This window comes from Halichoeres trimaculatus, unplaced genomic scaffold (genome assembly GCF_033239565.1).
Source record: "Halichoeres trimaculatus isolate MK-OKI-2021-1 unplaced genomic scaffold, fHalTri1.1 fHalTri1_scaffold_13, whole genome shotgun sequence".
Classification (NCBI taxonomy): domain Eukaryota; kingdom Metazoa; phylum Chordata; class Actinopteri; order Labriformes; family Labridae; genus Halichoeres; species Halichoeres trimaculatus.
The window spans coordinates 1,565,497-1,580,426 of record NW_027437191.1 but is presented as its reverse complement, the minus strand read 5'-3'; the positions used below and the strand labels follow the sequence as shown (position 1 = coordinate 1,580,426).

The window sequence follows — 14,930 nt, the reverse complement described above, 5'->3', positions numbered from 1 at the left end:
TTTAACAATAGCGACATGTTTCCAGCTATATTTCATGCAACAGGTATTTTTGTTTCATTTTATGAGTTATTTTCGCAGTTTCGTTTGGCTGATGAGCGCTAGCACAAAAGCTCCAGCACAGATGTTTGATTCTTGACAACTTTTCATCACTTTTCCTGTTCACCAGCGCCGTGCTGTACCTTTGGAAAGGTTCTCCCTCGGAGTGGATCAGGACGCAGCATCAGTGCGCAGCTGCCCACCAAACATGGTTTGATGCCTGGAAGGGAAGAGTGGACGCATCGGCACCCAGGACAACACAAGTCACGGACCAGGGACGCTCTACGTGTCGCCCACTCGTGTCTCTGCTTTCATGCCCGGTGGGCACCCATGTGAGTGTAGACTCTATGACCAGAGAAAGCGCTTTCTATCAGTGCACAAACCAGCTGTTTGATCTGCGGCGTTAGCTGGCAGTGGCTAACGGTCGGCTAACACGAACTTAGCTAGCACAGAGAGCACTCATCAGCCTTACTTTGTTTCTGTGGGAATGCGGAGCAGATTATAAAGTTTGAAGCCCTGTGGGGAAGAATCCGTGTGTCTGACTGTGGAGTTTTTCGGGTAAGAACAGAGGAGCTGAAGGAGGTATCAAAGGTTATCGCTAGCTCGGTTGATAGTGTGATGTGGCTTTACGTTAAGGCCGAAGCTATAATGATAACTCGACCCTATAGTAAACACACAGAGGTGAACCAGGAGTAAAACTCAAGAGTTCAATCTGTGAACCACATTCATCTGACAATATATCGTTTATCTAATCCGTTTAACTTCTGAGTAAAACTATTAACAGGAAACATTGTAAATAATGTAAATATTAGCTGGCTGTAATGTCTGAGACACCCTCTCATAGCTCCGTCAGAGTGTGTGATTCAGAGCAAAAGTTTGAAACTTCTCAGCTGCCCCTCGTCTGTGGTTTTGGCTGTCTGGTTCCTGATCATCTCTGCTGCTTTAAGTTACGGTTAGTTCAGGTCACTGTTCTGATAAGAAGTTGCTCAACGCCTTTATTGCCATCCAGTTACCTGCCCCAGGAGAGCTGCCTACATTACCATCTACCACCACGTTACATTGTTTGTTTAAGGTGAAAACAGACCAATTCAGTCATGTTAATGCCATCACACGCGTTTGTATCGCATCAAAACTTGTAACACTGACCGGGAGGGGTGAGTGTTGACAAGAACTTCATGATGCTATACACATCCCGATACTTGGGTCACGATACTACAGTCTCACGGTGTATCACGGTATCACAAAATGGTGCTTTGTTGCGATATCCTCCACAATTAACCAAGGCAAAAGGAGATGATGTAAATATAAGTAAAAACTGAAAGGAGTCAGAACTATTTGATCAAAAACAACTTTTCTATTTTACTGTTTTTAGAATACTGAAAGTCAAATGCAGTGTTTCATACACACACTTAACTTGAAAACATAAAGTGCATTGAGTTTGTCACTTAAACTACTGTGACATTTAACTAATGTTGCAAAGAAATTATTCAGTGTAAGACGTGGTCAGTTGGTGAAACTGATAAATGTCAATTTATCAAAAATCTGGCAATGGAACAAGAGAAAAGTTACTTAAGACATTATTCTAGTTTCAAGCAAGTTTTCAAGCTATTTTTTCTTGTTACATTGGCAGATTTTTTTTTACTTGTTAGAAGGAATTCAGACCTCAATTTGTCTTTAAATAACTTGAAACAAGACATTTTTCTGGACTGATTAGTTGAATGTGGCTCATATCAAGTGTAATAAGACATTTTTAACTTAAAATAAGACAAAAACACTTGATAAGATTTCAGCTTTTGCTGTTTAAAAGATATGATATTGCGAAAAAAAGTTAAGTCGTATTTAACTTCCAACTTGGCCAAAATATAATTTTTTATTTTCACAAAAACATTGATATTCAGTTGAAATATCAATATTGTATCAGAGGGCAAGGTATTGCAATATATCACAAACCAGTATTTTTTATCACACCTCTACACCTGGATCATGAGCAGCAAGGTTGGTCTGGGATTTTTTTTGAAGGGAAAAAAACCTGCATATGCTCTGTGCCATTGGTGAGGGTTAGTAGTGTTCTAACTAATCCTCTTCATTTAGCTTCTTAGCAGCACTTGAACGTGACCAGCAGCTTAAGCCAAATAACTGTTCTGAAGTCAAACATGTCAGAGGAGGCTGTAAGTCGTTGGTTAGATACAGAGAAGGAAACCAGCGTGGTGATGAAGGGGTTACACTGTGAGTGATAGTGCTCTGGTTTTTACAACTTTATTTGTGACTTGTTTGGATTACAATCAGAACACTACCAACCTTAACAGTACACTGATTTATGGCGTGCTGCTTGTATTTCATGTTTCGTGTTTTAAGTTTGTGCCAAAGAGAAGCCTATGTTTAAAACTTGATACTGCTTTCACCTTGACAGGTTTTTGTGTGAATTCATTACATTTATAAACTCCAGATGTTTACTGTTGTTGTCCACAACAACAAACATTAGGCAAAAGTCCAGGTGACCGAATGTTATGCGTTTAGAAGAATAAGCCATGCAAAGTTCCTGATGTTTAACTGTTAAGTGATATAGTGTTGTGTCCTCTGCTGGGACACACAGCTCAATTTGTGATTCTGATTTCCTTTTTATTACAGTTTCCTGGATGCTGCACGGGGAGACCAGCACACTGCTGTCAAAAAGAAGAAAACTAACAGAGCTCATCTGAAAATATACCAGTAAGCGTCTGAAACTACTTCCCTCAAACCCAAACCCTAATCTCAATCATTCATCTACATGCAGCACTACTAACAGACAAGTCTTCTTCAGCCATGTGATTTTTGCTGCTGTGTTTTGTAAATTTGTGTTGATTTTTTTTGTCATTCCTGAAGCTCACCTCATTTTTTCAGTTCTCAGTTTCATTCTCACAGTTCATTGGGGTCTATCAATGAACAGTAGGGGGCAGTGTTGTTCTTGCTGAGCCTTAACACCAACTCTGCCAAAAGCACATGCGTCAAACAGGCTCCCCTGGATAAAAAAAAAGTGTTTGTGGACTTGCGATCCACACAATTTAGCCATATCTTTCAGAGGGAGGGGATATGGCAATAATGATTTTAAGAATATATATTTCATTAAATATTTTTAATGTCTTAGACCTTTTTATTTATTTCTTCAAAATGCCTTTATTTGCCAGTGTGCAGGACTAAATAGGGATGGAGCAGTTTACAAAATCCTCGGTGCAGTTCTTATCACGGTTTCCTGGTCACGGTTTTTGGTTCAGTGTACATTGTTGTTTTTAACACCCCAGATTACCATATACCCTAATAATCCACTGTTAACAGATTATTTTAATCCATTCTGTCATGTCTAGTCCTGAAAAAGCTGAAAGAATGAGGCTGTTTCTCATTTCAAACATCATTCAAGCTGAGGGAAACATTGCTAGTTTCAACATGCCAGCTCCTCAGTAAGAACAGTCTCTATTGGCTGTCCCAGAAGGCACTAAAAGCCACTAAATGACGCTGCTGTCTAATTAGCAGAATAATCCATTTGTATGTAATTGTCATGGACTCTGTAGGAGAGAGAAATGAGGTGGAGAGACAGAAAGCAGGAAAAACACAACATCATAAATATGTTAATAACTACAAATCAACTTTCTTCTGTCCATTCTTGGTTTTTATGTCCAAATATCATCCCTCCTCCTTTATCTGGGCTGGGGACCAGCAGAAGTGACCATAATAAGACACACACTTGGTGATTCATGTGAATGCAGTTGTCTGCTCAGAGCAGCAGGGGGAGACTGCTGGGCGTGAGCAGGACCGTCTGTCTGTGTTTGGATAGGGGAGGGGCTCACACACGCTGACCATTGAGGAGATCAAAACACACTTTAACCTCAGATTCTCCAAACTCCAGAAAAGTCACAAGAGTTGTTGCCTTTAAAAAACTCTCCAGGGGGGTCTGAAAGTCATTAAATGTAGCGACAAAGTCTCTACGTTGGCAGCTCTCAGTCGTGGTTTTATCCTCCTCTTTCTTACCGCCGTCATCAGAGCTCACACTGAATCTAAAGAGCTCCAAGACAGCAGAACAACTCAACGCCACAGGTACACCCTCTGACTCTGTCTGCTCTGCTCGTCATGTTAACAACACACACACCTCCCCACAAAGTTGCACACGAGGCCCCCTACGAGTTGAACATGCATATGATTGGAGCTACATACTCCCTTCAAGCTGAGCGGTAACACAAAGAAAAAGGAAACACACGTCAGCCCTGTGATTGGCTGGCAACCAGTCCAGAGTGTACCCCCCCCTCTCGCCCAGTGACAGCTGGGATAGGCTCCAGCCACCTGCGACCCTGAACAGGAGAAGTAGATAATTCAGTAGTATGCCCAACATGAGGAAGACCACTGTCAGCATCTAAACAAGTCTTCCCTGCACTTTTTCATTGGAAAAGAAAAAGGAACACTGTGAAGTTTTACTGAGCTTCAGTTGTCAGTCAGATTAACAAACCATACAAAATGAAGTGAAGAGGGTATGGATCTCTGTAGCTCACAGGGGCTTTACCAGAAAAAAAAAAAACCCTGGTGATTGACTTTTGATGGTTTTAAGGAAGAGTGAGTACAAGTTACTTCATTCCCCCCATTTCTGTGTATGACTTTTTTTAATTCCAGCCATTGCAATTTGAAAGTTGCTTTCTGTTACATTGCATTGCTGGTTTCAATTTGATTAATTTCTTAATTTTTAATTCTCCAAAGAAAAAATAAATCTGTTTGAGTAGTGTCTGCATTTACAACACAAAGTCTTTTCCTTGAATTTTTTCCTGCTAGAAACGTTCACTGGGACAAAATCAGCCCTGTTGTTATCCCAGGAAAGAGTCCAGAAGCTGTTGCACCATTAGCATTTTGACTGTAGCTCCTCTGTAATCTGTAAAACAGAGCCAGTTCCCACAGCTGTTATCTCGGTTCTGTTTATGCAGTTTGAAGGGAAAATGCAATCAAGGATGGAGCCAAGGCTCACCCACTGATTCCCAGATAAATCTGTGCAGTCATAGGATCTTTCTTTGTGACACAGAGCCATATTCCTTTAGCTCTTTGAAGTCTTTCCACTTCGGTCGATTCTCATTGTGTCCTCAGTCCGTTATGTCTCTACTCGCTCTGGTACCTGATTGACTCACTGATAACTAGTGGTGAGCAAAATTCTACAAAAAGTAATTAGTTATAGTTACTTGTTACTTTCCCAAAAATGTAATTGTATCAGTAACTGAATTACTCTTTTATAAATGTAATTAGTTACCAGGAAAAGCAATTATTGCATTACTGTTTTGAAAAACCTTTAATTTTGCTGGAGAATTCAGATTTTGAGCAGGTTTCGCTCTGGGACATGACGTTTATGTCTGTTCTTGTCTTTTCCATCTCTGACGTTGAAGTGGTGTCTGTTTACTTCCATCCTGAAAATGAGGTTAAAGGGAACATATCCTGCTTGTTTCTCCTTTTCACTATGCCAGACTAGGATGCCTGTAAAGCATTTCTGCCCTCAGTACAAGTCATTAAGTTCCTTCATTGCCCCACAATAGCCTTCTCAATATCCTCATTTTAGGCCATTCTGAAGATCTCGTTGAAACGCTCCGTTTGGAGAATGACCTCCAGTAACCTTGCAACGTCACAGCCCTTTGTGCTCTGATTGGTCAGTTCTATCAGAGGGGCGGAGGGGGTAGAGCCAGGGGGCAGTATGGGGGCATGACAGTATTTACAAAATTGCCACATTGAATGGAGCAGACCGAGCGAGTTTGCTGTTTGCCAAAACTTCACCGTATGGCATTGATAGCACTAAAGCTGCGTTTCCACCAAGCAGTCCGGGTCGGTTCACTACGGTTTGGGACGGTTTGGGACAGTTAAGTCTGATCCTGTTTGCGTTTCCATAGCAGACTGTGCCCTCTCGTGGTGGGCGGGGTGTAAGCCGGATGCTGGAAGCCGCAGCTAGTAAACAATAGCGCGACGCCATAGCAGCTTACCGCGCTACTAAATCCAACAAAGAAGAAAATGCGACACAGTAAACAAAGAGCACAGATGGAAGACATGCAGCATTTCGTCCTCTCTGTGATTTTCATGTAACTCTCTGTTACAAAGTGCAATCAAGCTTCGTTTCAGAGAAGTCTGTGTGTCGCAAGGAGAAATGCAGCTGCTGTCGGAGTGAGTGACGATTCTTTTGACCAATCAACGGTCTGCAGTGTGTTGCTCCACCTCCCGAGAGCGGATCGGTTCAGTCTGGCACCCATACGGAAGGGTCCCAAAAAAGTAGGTCGGCTTGTCTCGGTTTTTAGGGATCCGTCCCGGGATGAGTCTGTGGAAACGCCGCTAAAAGCGCACCGTACCAAGACAAACCGACCCAGACTGCTTGGTGGAAACACGGCTTAATAAAATGGGAGAGTGTAGGATACGTCCTTTTGTATTGGACCCCGAGTCAGACCTGGACGGTTCTGCAGCTCAGGAGGAAGAAAATCCACCTGGACACAGATCATCTCAGTACCCTTCAGTGTGGTGAGTTTATACTCGGCTCTTGGTGGGTGTATCCCTCGGTGGCGGTTGTGTGACTAACTGACATCACAGAGGAGGATCTGCTTTATCAGATTACTCCAATAAAAAGAGAGGATCCTTGTGTCGTCACGAAGGTCGAAAAAAAATCTTGCGGCCAAATGGCAATGACCTATTTTCAGAGGCGTCAAATCTCATGTAAGTATTAAATCACGGATCAGCACGATATGTTCCCTTTAATGTAGAGCCTGTAGGCCGGCTCCCATCCTGAAAACTCCAGTTTGAACCCACAGAGCACTCAGCACTCGCTCAGATTAAATCTGCAGCTCCTGTCCTGTGTCTGTCTGAGTGATCCAGGTCAGATAGATAGTAACTCACCTCATCTCACTCTGGGCAACAGTAACAGTGTTATAACATTTGAAACAGTTATTAATTGGATTACTGGAAAAAGCAATGGTGTTAGTAAGGCCCTTAGTTCTGACACCTCAAAGCACATGCGAGGCTTCTATTTGCTGACTTCTCCTCAGCTTTTAATAAGATGCAACCCCACATTCTAATTGAGCGCCTTTCTTCTTCTTTTAAACTGCCTGATCAGTTCTTATTGTTAATTTTAAACTTTTGAACTGACAGGAAACAGCAGGTCTTTGTTAATGGAGTCATGTCTGATGTTCTTGTGTCTAACACAGGCTCTCCTCAGGGCTGTGTTCTGTCACCACTTCTTTTTATTCTATACACAGACAGCTGCAGATCTTGTAAAGAAGGAAGCTACCTGGTCAAATTCTCTGATGACACGGTGCTGTTATCCCTTCTCCAAGATTCAGAGTCCAACCATGGTGGTGCCCTTCCAGCTTTTATTGACTGGTGTGATGACAGGTTCATTGACTGAAATGTGTCAAAAACAAAGGAGCTTATTGTTGACTTTAGAAGGAAGTGTGTTGATCCTAAAGCCAGCTCCATTCACGGAAATGATGTGGAGATCGTTGAATCTTATAAGTATTTAGGTACTATGTTTGACTGCCAGCTGAAGTTCAGCATTAACACTGAGAGCATTGCTTGTCGATGTCAACAAAGAATCCACTTACTGAGGAAGTTGAAGTCTTTTAATGTCTGTGACAAAATGCTGAGTATCTTTTACAAATCCTTTATTGAAAGTTTTTTGACATTTTCTTTTATCTGTTGGTTTTGATGGTTTTGTCTGTCAAAGACAGTACAGCATTGTTAAAACCTGCTCCAAAATAATAGTAGTCCAGCAGAGAGATCTGTGTTCTTTATGGAAGAGACAGGTGGTCAGAAAGGCAAAAGGAATTGTTTCCCATCATGACCACATCTTGTATCCAGAGTTTACCCTAATGCCCTCAGGTCGACGCTTTATAGCCCCCAGTAGGCGAACAAAGCGATACTCTAAGGCTGTGTCCGAAATGGCATACTAACGTACTACTCATACTAAGTATGACGTCAAAAATAGTACGTAGTGCGTTCACATTTAATAGTATGAAAAGATTGTGTGCGCGAGAAATACCTGGATGTATACTATATCGGTAAAAATTGTAAGTATGGGAGGTGGGCATACTAGTCGTACTGACACGCCCCATAATGCATTGCGAGCCCCGTATTTATAAACGTAAATACAGAATGAGATGACAAGATGAGAAGCAACTAAAGTGGACTTAGCTCTACAGGGAAACCTAAACGTAAGGACAAAGAAATAAAGTGCCTGAGGCGACGGACGGATCGTCTTCGGTGTCTGCGAGCAGTAAACATTTTTTAATTTTTTGAAGAGTGATGAATCCATCTTGAGACCGGTGTTAGCTAAAAATCATCCACTATCCCGTTTTCAAAATAAAAGCACCCGTTTATCTCCTTTAAGTTCTTTAACGCTTTTGTAAATTGGGCTCTTGTTTTGGAGCGGACCGGAAGTTTCTTGGATAGCATATTGGCGCTCTTAACAGAATGTCCGAAATGTCGAAATTAAATTTGTATCCGTGCGTTTTGTGGCCCAAATGACCACATTTTGGTTTTCTACGTGATGACTTTCTCGCCTTAAATGTTCTTAAAACTTTCAAATATGGTGAATCAACAGAGATATTTGATAGCCTGGTGTGCTTCCATAGACTTACGTGTGCTTCCAATTTTTGTTGTCGGAGGTTTTGAAATGCATCATGGGAAACCGAGTAGTATACTTCAGTGTAAACGGTTGGCACTCTAATCATACTTATAGTATGTAGTATACAGTATATACACAACGACCATGTAGTATGTAGTATGTTAGTATGCCATTTCGGACACAGCCTATGTCTTTCATTCCATCCGCCATCAGACTGCTTAACCTTGATGGCAGTCTGATAGGATAGAATGTCATGCTGGTACTTGTTTGTTTGTTTGTTTCTCGTTGTTGTACTGTGTGGGATCTTAAATGCACTGTTGGGTATCTCCATGTTCTCTTTTACCTGCCACAAATTGCTCATGTGTGCTGTAATCTGCTTGACCCTGGCTACGGGAAGGGTCTGTTGAAGGCTGCTGTGTATTGATGTGCTCTCTGTAATGTACTGACTTTATTTATATTTTTGTTCATTGTTGTCTCGCTGTTTGTGGATGTATGTGTAGCCAAGGTGGACTGCAAAATCAGAATTGCCCACTGGGATAAATAAAGTTGTCTAAAAAAAAAAAAAAAGTTATTCCCAACACTGCTGATAACAGCTGTTTGTGTATTTTTGTAATAAAATCTCCATTCCTCTAGCTAAAAAATGTTTTTCTTGATCTTCTCTCAGTCACACAATCACCACTCACCAGGTTTATTGCTGCTAATGAGTGGTGGACATGCACAGTCCTGTTTGTTTGATGGGGTTTTCTAGGAGGTTCCCCTGAATTATGATGTAATCTGCACCTGTGTCTCTTTCATGGTGTAATTAGTGAACTGGTGAAGTTATGTTTATGTTGTCATAGAGGGATTACCAGTCTACATCATCATAAAGCTGTGCACACATCTTGACTGCAGAATCAAAATGTGCGGTTATTCTGTGCTCAGTTTTTACAAACGATACTATACAACAGAGGCAACGTCTATCAAGTTTGGACGGTCACAGAGCAACTTGTTTTGGAGTTAATAGGGACAGTGCTAACTGGTGACTCAGCTGACAGTATCAGTGATTAACAAGGTTTGACCACAAACAAGCAATATTAACTGCTGGTACTCTAATCTAGATTAGACTTTGCTTATTTACTGAAAAAGTTGGTTCGGGGCCGAGGTTCTGACCAAACATGAACTCAGTATAGACCGTAGATAATGAGTGAACCTATAAATTACGATTAACAGAGACAGATTTTATGACCAAAGTATGAAATGATGAACCAGTCTGTTAACTCTGAAATACTCAACCATTACTAATATGATCTGGTGCAGTTGTCTGGACGTAGTTTCTGGTTCTTTTATTATGAACCCAGTCTCAGACTCAGAAGTCTGTGTGCTTGTTTTGGTCTGGGAGGGTTTCTGATTTATTGACACATGTTAACGTCCTGGTCTGTCACAGTCTGGTAGTGTCCACGGATAATGCAGTCATGATCATGGAGTGACAGTTGTGTGTTTAAATTGCTCTCTGGGTACACGCTGGAAAACGTCTGTCCACCTAGTATCTGTACACCTGCTGATCTCTTCTGTCCACTCACTGCTATTTCACAAACCTGGAAGCTGTTAACCATCCGTCAAAATGATATTTAGTTTAAAAATGTGGTTTTTAGTGGTTAACTCTTCCATGTCAGTAAACAAACCATTATACTCCGCAGTGCTTCAGCACACCGGAATATAATGGTGATTTGGAGACACTTCAGAGCAGTCAACCTGTCCTGCACGTCTTTGGCTGTGTCCGGCGTGACACCGTTAACCGCTGACACCAGCCTAACCTCCCGTGGTCAATAAACCGCCCCACGGTAGACACTGAGTCCAGTTTTGGGGCGTGTAGACAGAGGAGAGGCGTCAATCCAACATGGAGTTTGGTTCAGACTGAAGGAGGTTGTGTTATCTCTGGCAGCCTCTGCAAAACAGACAGACAGGTCAGTCATCCAATAGTCCAAGAAAGTTTTAACTCTTCTAGAGTTCTTTTTAAAGACAAATTTGTCTTTTTGTCTTTAAAAAGAACACTAGAAGAGTTAAGATTACTCAGAAGACAAGATGAATCTAATCAGTAGTCCAAGAAAGCTTCAATTGACAGCAGCACCACGGTGGGATATGAACCAAAAATGAAGTCATGTGCTTCAGAAACGGAGTGTGGCCTCACCTTGCCTCAGCCTCTGTTGCACTAGTCCTGAAGGTCCAGGTGTTTCCTCCTCAGCATGCAGCATGACTGATGCTTTGCACGCTTTTTTCTTCTTCTGGACTCTCCATTTGGCCTGCACCACTGTGGTCAGCTCGGTGTTTTGAACCAGCAGATGTGCGCTCTGACTCCTCAGCTGCTCCAGCCCAGTGTGGCTCTGCTGGAGGGCGGTGAACAGCTCTGGGATCTTCTCCTTCTGTTCACTGAGGTCACTTTTCTGTCTCCAGATCTCCAGGAGGTAGTCTGTCTCCTTCTCCTGGGCTTTGTTCAGGAGCTCCTGCTGCTGAGTCTCTGCCTGCTGTTTTAGGGTCTGGACTTCAGCTCAGTGTCTGTCACACAGCTCCTGGTAACACTGCTCCATCCTCTCCAGCGCTGCCTGCCCAGCGGGAGCCTGCTGGTGTTGTTGCAGCTCATGCTGTAGAGCCTCCATGTGGAGTTTGGAAGCCTGGAGGTCAGTCTCATATCTGGAGCTTAAAGCTGACATTCGCCTCAGCTCCTCTTGGAGGATCCTGTTCCTCTGGGCCTCCTTTTGGATCTCTGCAGTGACCCTCAAGGTGGTAGCATGGTGGGTCACCTGCAGCTCCTCATAGGCATCCTGGAGATTTTTCTCCTTCCTCTGCCAGGCAGACCTCTCCCCCTCCAGCTGCTCAGTGAGCTGACTCACCTGACTGCGCAGTCTCTCCAGCTCTCCATGCTGGATGGGGACCCTGTGGAGCTTAAAAGGTCTTCCTGAATGCTGCATCTTCTTCTTCTTCTTTTGTGTGTCTGTTTGACTTGTACACCTCTCTGTGGTTCCCCTCACAGTGTTTCTCTGAAACAAATGACCTGATAGTCTAAACACCCACCTGAGACAGAGCTGATGATGTCACAGGGGGTGTGATGTAAAGGAATGTTTCCTCTTAAACCTTGTGCTTGTTCACATTTGCAAACCTCAATCTTTCATCATGGAAATGTTCAAATTGAGGCAGTTTCTCAACCCAAAACCTTTACTTTAAAAACCTCCTGTTGGCCCCACGAGTTATAAAACATTTAAAGCATCTGTGCCTGTTTCCAGTCTTAACTAAGACATCAACAAAACCCATGTTTACGGCCTTTGTTGAAGACAACCCCAAAGACTTAGAGACATGTGTAAAGTCAGTTTGTGTTGTATGTTAGCGTTCATTTCCTCCCTATCAGCATTATCTAACATCAACAGCATAGTTTCCTTTGTTGTCTCTTAGTAACAGTGGCATTAGAGGCAGAACCAGGTGACACTGAGGTTTGGTAGACTGAAATGATGCTGATGTGTAAATGATAGCATTAAATGCTCTGCTTTTGTAAGCGACCCCTCTTGTGCATCTTTTTCAAGCACATGAACAACAAAATTCAACCAATAACCCCAAACAACCAGTCCTGGTTACTAATGTGCACTCATAGCTTTAGTCTATTGCTTATCTTGGTAAAAGAAAAATATAAAATTAAACAAAAAATTGGTGCAAACAAACACATTAGATACACAGAATTACTTTACTATTACTCTATCTCATTTTAAACTTTTAATTTAAAAAGTGTGTATGGGAAGATCCTTGAACCCAGCTCTGCAAGATCCCAACATGTATGCATATTAACTGCAAACTTTTCCCAGTTGATTTTAAAAAATGGCTGTTTTACTTCTTTTTGTGACTTGATATTTTATTTATCTATTTATTTGATTCTCAACTCTTCTTCTTGAATTGCTTTTTTACTTTAGCTCTGTTGTTTCCTGACAGGTTTGTATGATCCACTCACCTCTGCTAGGCCACACCCACTCCCTCTTTAAAACCTGTAACCCTGTGCAGCTAAAGAGCTGTCAGCCACACACAGTAATGAAAATAAAGATCATAATAACGGTATGATTAAAAAAACACTCTAAATATGTCCAAGCAGAGTTTTGAAAGGGTTTGCATTGGGACTGCAACCACAGATCAGTAAAACTGATTATTCCTTTCTGTGACTCCATCCCTGCACAGCTGGCCCAAGACGCTGACTCTCCCTGTCCTCTTTGGGCAATCTGCAGACCATCTTCATTCTGGCAGGAATGAGGTGGGTTTTGCTGTTTCTGAATCAGTCTGGATGAAATCTTTGTGCCATCGTGCAGCAGAATGCCCGAGCCTGAATCCAGGGGTTGTTGTGTTGCGTTGATGATGCAGCCTTTTGCTGCTGTGGGGTTGGTTTCAGTGCGTCGCTCAGTAGATGTGCTCATCTTTGGGGAAAACTTGTCCATTGTATTTTTGCATTTCACAGCCACAGTAAACAAACATACTTTCATCATGAGCATCAGTTGTGTTATCTGAATGTGGCTGTTTCCTGTGGCCCTATTTACTGCCTGAAGTATCAGTCACATACTTTTTGTTTTTATGCAGGCTTTGGGTGAGATTCTGAACCTCAAACTGCTTGTGTGGCTCAGTGGATGAAGATCAGATTAAACCTGGTTAGCTTCTGCTTTCAGTCTGTGAATGTGTGTGAATGCTGTGCAGTCACAGAGCTCTGAGCAATCAAAGAGCTGAACGTTGCCGTAGAAGGTCAGCCCATTGGCCATCTATCACTCATCTCAGTTTTTATCTGCACTCTGATAAGCTGGTCTGGATTGGTTTTGGTCTGTCTGCTGAAAGTAGGTCTTCATTTCCCTGAATATAAAACTTTGCCTTCATGGGTGAAAACATTCTATGAGTGGCTTATTTCAGAGGAGAGGGAACCTTTCAGAAAGGCGTTTTATTGTGAAGAACTGAAAAACATAAGATGATAAATGTTGGACCTTTCTGTACAACTCATCATGTGAACAGTATTAAGTCTAGTGACTGAGTTATTATATTTTTACATCTCAAACATTTTATATAAATGATCTTAGGTTTTTCTGTTGCTATTTAGTAACCAGCATACTTAAAAAACAATGAAAACAAATAAACAAAGCTTCCATTTATTTATTTTTCCAAAATAAAATTTTGAATTTATTGTCTGATACTTCAACTACGGCAACTTCGGTTAGCGCTGCAGCCTCACAGCAAGAAGGTCACCGGTTCAAATCCCCACCTCGGCCTGTGGGTCTTTCTGTGTGGAGTTTGCATGTTCTCCACGTGCATGCATGGGTTCTCTCCAGGTACTCCGGCTTCCTCCCACAGTCCAAAAACATGCTTACCACGTTAATTGGTCACACCAAATTGTCCCTAGGTGTGAGTGTGTGTGTGCATGGTTGTCTGTCTATGTGTCAGCCCATTGACTGGCGACCAGTCCAGGGTGTACCCTGCCTCTCGCCCAATCGATTGCTGGGATAGGCTCCAGCCACCTGCCACCCTAAACAGGATAAGCGGTTTAGAAAATGGATGGATGGATGGATACTTCAACTAGAACAGTTTTGGGTCAAGTTTCCCTGCTTGACTTCTCAGAAGAAATATTATTTTAACTTTCAAACCATCACTGTGACACTTATCAGCTAACCTTCTCCTTCCTTTACAGAGCACTCAGACGTTCACACAGGAGACAGCTGAAGGAGATTCAGAGAGCAGACCTGAGCTGCCAAATCCTCCGTAGCTAATTTCATCTCCTCGTTTTTCAGTGGCACAAACATTTTCCACAAAGGGTCATATTTGATTTACTACTACTTGATCATTGTACAATTGATTAGCATGATTTTTAGGCACTGTGTAGTACTTTGCCACCATAGAATTGTACTACATTTATACTTTCCAAGTAAATCATTTTGTAAACTTTGAGAAAATGTTGGAATTGATCTCATGGTATTGAACTTAATTTTGTGAAAATTTCTGAAAAAAGAGCTAATTTTATTGATGCCAGATACACCAGTTTGTTGGTACAATTTTTAAATGATATAGCACACTGTTACAATAGTTTTTCAATTATTTTACGGACCCCTGGGGTCCTGGGACTGCACTTAGAGAACCACTGCTCTATAAGCTAAAACAAATGGAATCTACGCATGCAAGACCGGACATGTCTTGGTTGTAACCTCACTACCCAGATAAAGGCTCAGAAACATGGCAGGATCATCAAATACCTGTTTAAATTATTTTACGAAAAGCAGAGTTAAGGAGAGGGGTCAAGCTGCAGACCTCCACT

General features: G+C 42.0%; 1 protein-coding gene across 1 annotated transcript in view; it reads left to right on the top strand.

Annotated features, from left to right (window-relative positions):
• The first annotated feature begins 185 nt into the window (after positions 1-185).
• Positions 186-14,930, top strand: part of disp1 (dispatched homolog 1 (Drosophila)) — a 111,569-nt gene continuing 96,824 nt past the window's right edge. The window contains exons 1-2 of the mRNA XM_074685116.1: positions 186-368; positions 2,665-2,745. The gene's annotated coding sequence lies outside the window, so the exon portion shown is untranslated. The remainder of the gene's footprint in view (positions 369-2,664; positions 2,746-14,930) is intronic.